This window comes from Piliocolobus tephrosceles, chromosome 4, assembly GCF_002776525.5.
Source record: "Piliocolobus tephrosceles isolate RC106 chromosome 4, ASM277652v3, whole genome shotgun sequence".
Classification (NCBI taxonomy): Eukaryota; Metazoa; Chordata; class Mammalia; order Primates; family Cercopithecidae; genus Piliocolobus; species Piliocolobus tephrosceles.
In genome coordinates, this window is record NC_045437.1 from 173,239,029 (window position 1) to 173,246,437 (window position 7,409).

Below are 7,409 nucleotides of genomic sequence, written 5' to 3' on the forward strand. Positions count from 1 at the left end.
GTACTTGGTTATGAATAAAGATATATTTAAGAGGTTTCACAAAGAAACTGACATCAGATGTTCTACTTGTCTTATATTTAGCGAAGTACAAATCAGGCACTTGTTACTAGTGACTGAATCATCTGAAACTTTTGGAAAGTACCATTATTATATATTATTTATTTTTAAATGTATCATTTAAGCTCATTCCAGCCAAAAAGTTATATCTGAAAACACTCTTAAATCTAGCTGCTTAGTTAGCATTTTATAGGACAATTAACTAGAGACTTGTCCCAGGCACAAAATCCAAAATTCAAGATCAAGTTAAGATATTGGGAAACCATCCTTATATTTTATAATTATATATACAGGGGAGTTTTCAGATGATAAATTTATATTCAACAATGTAGTTTTTTATACTTCATTAAGCACGTACTTTAGATCCAAGCATATCACTTTTTTAAGAACATTCATTGTTCCAATTATCCAGCCTAAGTTTAGATGTTTAAAACAGCTGTCTTCTATTTTAAAGTTTCAATGTTAAAGCAAACAAAACACCCTTAGTTGTCTTCATTTCTCTGGTTATAAAATTACTCTTAAATACACATTCATTATAATAAATAGCCTGGAAAAATCTTTCAGTTGATATAAGTACAGAATTTTCTCACATAATCTAAAAACAAGAATTGGAACAAACTGAAGCATAATTTTACATTTAAGCATGTGCCAGAACAATCTTCTCTTCTAGTAGGGCTTTCACTACCTGGAAGCAAAGGCCTTGAAAGGCAGTTCTCAAAATCAAGTATATTTTAATTTTCATCATTTTTTAGGCCAAATAGCAAATTCCAAAGTGGTACTTAATCAACCAGTTTATCTGGTTATGAAAAGTATAAATTACATATAGGTAACTGCATTTTTAAACAAACTCACATCCCAGTAGATATCTTTAAGTCTAAATATTAGTAGGTGGGGCAATTAAAAGAAGTTATTTTGGAACGGACAGAAGAAAACAGGGCTGAAGACAGTCTTTGCTCTGTGTTACATAACTAGAGATTTCAACTAAATGTAAAGAGCTTTTGTGGAGGAAAAAAATGGAGTTCTGGTTTACTTAACATGTATTGTTCATTCATTACCTTATTTCTAATCTACCATTCTCTTAATTTCCCAAACAATAATTTGATATCAGAAGTGAATAGAGCCAAAGCTCTACTGTGGTACAGTGGAATGATTGTTATACACAGGGTGGGGGCCCACCATGAAGCTATTCATGGAGGGGCAGACAGTAAATCACTGTTAGCAAACTCTAGCTTGCTAGTAGAGCTGGTCCTTGGAGACGCTCTGACATTGTTCCCAGTGAATTCAAATTGCAGTTTATCTCCTTCCACGAGTCTTCTAGAGTTCTATTTAAATTCTTATTGAATCTTATTTTCAAGCATCTTGTTTCTGTAATTGTTATATGTACTCATCATTTTCATCTATAAATCTTTTTCTCCCCATTCAAAAAGCAAATTAGACACATTACAGTCAAAATTTTGTGTTGGGAGAAAGCCTAGATTTTGTTCATCCTTAGAACTGGAATCTCAAAATCTGAAGAGCATCATATATTTCTAGTGTTTTCTTTTTCTTTTCCTTTTTAAATGGTCCTATTCCATCCAAGGATCTATTCCTTATCCTACTGAATCTTTGAAAAGGAACTCATTGCTTTCACTAACTCATGCCCTCCTTCATGTACCCTCACTCTTGGTTAAGTGCTGGAGAAGCATTCGACAAATAATTGTACCAAATATTAATACTAGTTGTAATGTCTGATATGTACTGTGAAGTAAATTCACAGGGTACTTCGAGAATACGTAATAGAGAATATGATCTATTCTAGATTATCAGGGAAGTCTTTTTTTTTTTTTTTTTGAGACGGAGTCTTGCTCTGTCGCCCAGGCTAGAGTGCAGTGGCGCAATCTCGGTTCACTGCAAGCTCTGCCTCCCGGGTTCACGCCATTCTCCTGCCTCAGCCTCCTGAGTAACTGGGACTACAGGCACCCACCACCGCACCCGACTAATTTTTTGTATTTTTAGTAGAGACGGGGTTTCACCGTGGTCTCGATCTCCCGACCTTGTGATCCACCTGCCTCAGCCTCCCAAAGTGCTGGGATTACAGGTGTGAGCCACCATGCCCAGCCGACTATCAGGGAAGTCTTGTTTGAGGCGGGGACATTGAAGGATGAGTAGAGGTTAGTCAGATAAACAGGGAGAAGGGGAAGTTCCAGTATTCCAGGCAGGAGCACAAGGGCAGGCCTGTAGTTATAAAGAAGAAACATGGAGCTTTCCAGGAACTGAAACACCAGTGATGCTGCAAGAAAGGTAGACAGTGATGGGAGCACAGCAGAGATGAGACCAGAGAGGTAGGCAAGAAACTAATCACACACAGTGTTAAGGTTGTATTATGGTTTGAGGGTGTCTATGGATGCCTCTGAGGTGTTTTAAGCAGGGGCTTGATGTGATCAGATGTGCATCTTTCAAAGATCACTCAGGCTACAATCTGGAGAATGAATAAGAGGACAAGAGAGAATAGAATTTAATGTTAATTTGGGAGAAAAAGCAACCAAAAATATTGCTATATATTGGTTACAGATACATATGGCATATGTAAAAGTACAGAAACAAAATGTAAGGATGCACAGAAAACTCCCAGTATCATTACTTACAAAAAAATAAAATGAGAGTAAGAAAGAGATGTCGATGATAAGGAAGTTAAGTTTTATCCACCATGTTTTATTTCTTAAAATACAGACGGTAAACAAAAATGACAAAATATTAACAGTCATTAATTCTGAGTAATGAAAATTGGGATGTTGGTTATATTATTCTTTGACAATCTTTCAATGTCCTCAAAAGAAAAACTAAGTTAAAAAAAAAAAAAAGTGAGAGGAGTACCAAGAGACAGTGGTGTGTCATCAAAGCCAAGAGCAGAGAGTATTTCACAAGAAACAAGCTCATTGTTGCTGATAATTCAAATAAAATGAAAATGTGAAAATATCCACTGTATTTACTGTCATGAATGTCGCCGAAGCCTAGCAAAAGGGGACTGAGTAGAAGAAAGAGGACGAAGTGGCAACACTGGTTGTCAACAATCTCTGGGGCTGCCTGGCTTTGAAAGAGAGGAAAGAAGAGAGTAGCTTGAAAGAAATGGGATCCAAGGCGGCTGTTTCTCTTCCTTTTTCTTTTTCTTTCTTTTTTTTTTTTGAGACGGAGTCTCACTCTGTCCCCTAGGCTGGAGTGCAGTGGTGCAAACTCGGCTCACTGCAAGCTCCACCTCCCAGGTTCACGCCATTCTCCTGCCTCAGCCTCCTGAGTAGCTGGGACTACAGGCACCCACCACCATGCCCGGCTAATTTTTTTTTGTATTTTTAGTAGACATGGGGTTTCACTGTGTTAGCCAGGATGGTCTTGATTTCCTGTCTTCATGATCTGCCCACCATGGCCTCCCAAAGTGCTAGCATTACAGGAGTGAGCCACCACACCCGGTGACCAAGGCAGACTGTTTCTTTTTTTTTTTTTTTTTTTGAGATGGAGTCTTGCTCTGTGGCCCAGGCTGGAGTGCTGTGGCCGGATCTCAGCTCACTGCAAGCTCCGCCTCCCGGGTTTACACCATTCTCCTGCCTCAGCCTCCGGAGTAGCTGGGACTACAGGCGCCCGCCACCTCGCCCGGCTAGTTTTTTGTATTTTTTAGTAGAGACGGGGTTTCACCGTGTTAGCCAGGATGGTCTCGATCTCCTGACCTCGTGATCCACCCGTCTTGGCCTCCCAAAGTGCTGGGATTACAGGAGTGAGCCACCGCGCCCGGCCGGCAGACTGTTTCTAAGATGGGAAAGACTGAAGCTTGCTTACATGCTGATGGGCAGATTCAGGAGAGGGTCTGGAGACAGTGGGACAGAATTTCCAAGAATGTGTGAATTATTGAGAACATGAGGAGGGACACTGCCTCCTTCATAAGAGACACTTGGAAAATAATGAGTACAGGCCAGGCACAGTGGCTCACACCTGTAATCCCAGCACTTTGGGAGGCCAAGGCGGGTGGACCACCTGAGGTCAGGAGTTCGAGACCAGCCTGGCCAAAATGGTGAAAGCCCATCTCTACTGAAAATCCAAAAATTAGCCAGGCATGGTGGCAGGCACCTGTAATCCCAGCTACTTGGGAGGCTGAGTCAGGAGAATTGCCTGAACCCAGGAAGCAGAGGTTGCAGCGAGCCAAGATTGTGCCATTGTACTCCAGCCTGGGCAACAAGAGTGAAACGCCATCAAAAAAAAAAAAAAAAAAAAAAGAAAGAGAGAGAGAGAAAGAAAGAAAGAAAGAGAGAGAGAGAAAGAAAATAATGAGTACAGAAGCAAAAACGTTCCCTTCTGATAGACTGTCTTCTTTTTCCAGGGAAGTACGAGGCATGAAGGGTGAGAAAGCTGGTTAAGGGGAGAAAGTCAGAAACTAACTGATAAGGCGGTGCTTTGGATGAGACTGAGGTTAATAACAACCTATCGACATTTTTTTCCAGCAGGCTTCAGCTGCCTAGTTCAGGAGCAGAGACGGCTGATGTTTACACACTTCAGAACTAGCTTTTAGTCAGATAGAGGCTGACCGAAAGATAGAGGAGCAAATGGAGTATCTGCAAGAGAGAGGAACTGATACTATGAAGCTATGCTAGACATAGAGAGGAATGAAAAAAGGAGGGAATAGGTGGATTGAGAGAGAAGCAAAACCCACAATCTGGAGGTCCTCAAGAAATCAGAGTGAATGCAGGGGGGTGCATGAGCAAGGAATATTGAAGGAGAAGAAGTGATTGGAAAGCAGGATGTCAGAATTAGTGATCTGGAAGATGGGGCCCAGCATGAAGCCTGGAGGAGGGAAGTAGAAAGACGACGTAGATGAAGAAGGCAAGAAATGGAAAAACCAGAGGGTCAGTGGTTATATGGATGCTAACACTACCATGAGTGATGACAGGTGGAGGGACAGATAGGAGGACAATAAAGTCTCTGAAGAACTTGATAAAATGAGACCACAAATGTATTTGTAGAGTTTAGCTACCGGGGTCAGTCAGAGGTTTTTAGAGGAGCAAGCATGAGGAGCATGGACATGGACCTCACGTTCTCTGTGAAGAGGAATAAAGGGACAAGAAGAAGAAATAGCCCCCCCACAAGAAAAGGCTAGGGAAAAGTAATTGGTCTAGAACACAGCCAGGATTTAATGTGACAGTGGTTCTCATCCCTGGCTGCAAATGAGAATCATCTATGGAGTTTTAAAACCTACCCATGCCCAGGTCCCAGTCCTTCCTGATGAATGAGAATCTTGAGCTTGGGGATTTGCATCACTGAAGAGCTCCCCTGGTCATCTAATGTGCAAGTGGATTTTAAAACCACTAACTTAAGGCAAAGAGGTGGAGGGAACTTTGCAGAAGGGGCTGAGGGTACAGAGAAGTTTCTCGATGATAAACGATAATGGCCTGAATGTACAAACTGTGCTCTCCAAGTGTGCGCCCATGAACCCTCAAGGAACTGAGTAGCAGCAGCCCCTTCTCCCAAGTTCATTACTCCTTTTTGTCTCAAAGCAGAGATTCTGATCCAACAGCTAGATGTGGTCTTTGCTGGGAACCTGAGTTTATCTTTCTACTTTATTTTAATCTTCCTCCACACTTTTCCAGGTGATCTGAAGAAAGCAGGAACTGTCCTGTAGGCATTTAAGAAGGGGAGGGGGAGTTGTTACAGGTGGCTTCCAGCCCTGACCCAATCACTGACACAGGTCAAGCCACTTCTTTCCGCTGTGCCTCCATGTGTCTCCCGTAAAATGTGATGGTAGGACTGATGTGGAGGATGGCAAGAATGACAATGTGACACTTAATCTTTACAAAGCAGTGTGTGCCTTAGACTCCCGATTTACAAAGACCATCTAATGTAATCCACAGGCTCCTCGGGAAGTGAGCAGAGTAAGAATCGCCATTTACAGGTGAATTCACTGGGACTTCAGAGAGATAAGTGACTTGCCCAAGATCACCAGCTAAGTTACACTAACCGCAGATGGCCTTCAGAGACCAGGGCCTTAAACACTGCATTTTATGTCACTTTAAAAAACACAGTGAAGTCTCCTAATCACTCTGTGATTCTTTAACTCTTTGGCTTTCTTTCCCTGAAGGGACACGGTATAAATTGCGGACTTCAAAGGCTTTGAAGGGGCAGTGGTTTTAACTGAAAACTTACGGCAGGCTTCTGGAAGTGAGTCTGAGGCGCACATATGGGGAAATGACATCATGAGATTTCATCGCCTGGCTTCCCCACAGGTGCTCCCCTGAGGGTTTCGGGAGCCTGACAATAGCTGGCTTTTCCTCTAGCTCCGGGAGCATCTCTTCCGGCAGGTGGAAATGTAACATCACGTGTTACACGTGGTCAGAAGGACCGGCTCCTACTTGGATGGTGAGACTAGGATCTAGTGAGTGCTAGGAAGATTCTGGGGGCTATTTCTTCACCGTGAAAAGTAGACTCCAATTCTTTTAACTCTCGTATTCTATAATTTTAAATGAGGTAAATTTAACCGCTCGCTTCTTGGCTCAGTGTGACTACAAAGTAAAATGCAAGTATTAACATTGAAAATAATGTCCCTTTAAACAATATCCGCAAACTCGTTGTGGGGCATTTCCAGTGTATCCATAAAGCAAATAAAACAACTGAATTATTTGTTTCTCTAAGGGAAGAAGCTAAACTCGAAATTAATTTGGTTCGGCCTGTGAAACAATTCGTTTGCTCTGCCTAATTTTGCCAATTAAAGAACTTTTCCCCGACACAATTAGCATGTAAATCAGCGGCGGGGAGCGAAGAATGGGCCTCGGCGACCGGGGCTGGGTGCAGCGCGGGACAGAAAACCCCGGAGGCCGAAGGGGCCGGACTACCCGGCAGCGGTACCGCGCCCGGAGCGCACGGACGAGCTAGGGGACCAGCTCGCACTGACCCGGCAGTCATCAGCCAAAATCTGGGCGTGAAATAGCGCAGCCGGGGATCGAGCCGTCTTGGCCTCCAGATCCTTCTCCGAACCCCGCGGGATTCGGAGGAGACGTCCCGCAGGCGGCCCCCACCCACCCCGCGGGAATGCGCAATCCTGCCCGCCGCTCCACACTCCCCAACCCCTCCCGAGGCCGGCTCTCGGAGCCGCGGGGGCTGCGCGCGCACCTAGGGCCGCGCCCCGCCCCACTACCCCGGCTCTAGAGCGGCCTTTGCCCGGGAAAGGTGGGGATAGCGGCCCCTGCTGACAGCTCTGGAGAACAGCAGAAGTACTTCTTTTTTTTCTTTTTTTTCCTACCATTCTCCCTACCTTTTCCAGGTGGTGGTACTAGTGGGGGGAAATAGGTGTTGACCTGTGTGCATTTATTCTTCGTGAAGCCTCTTGAGCAGATGTC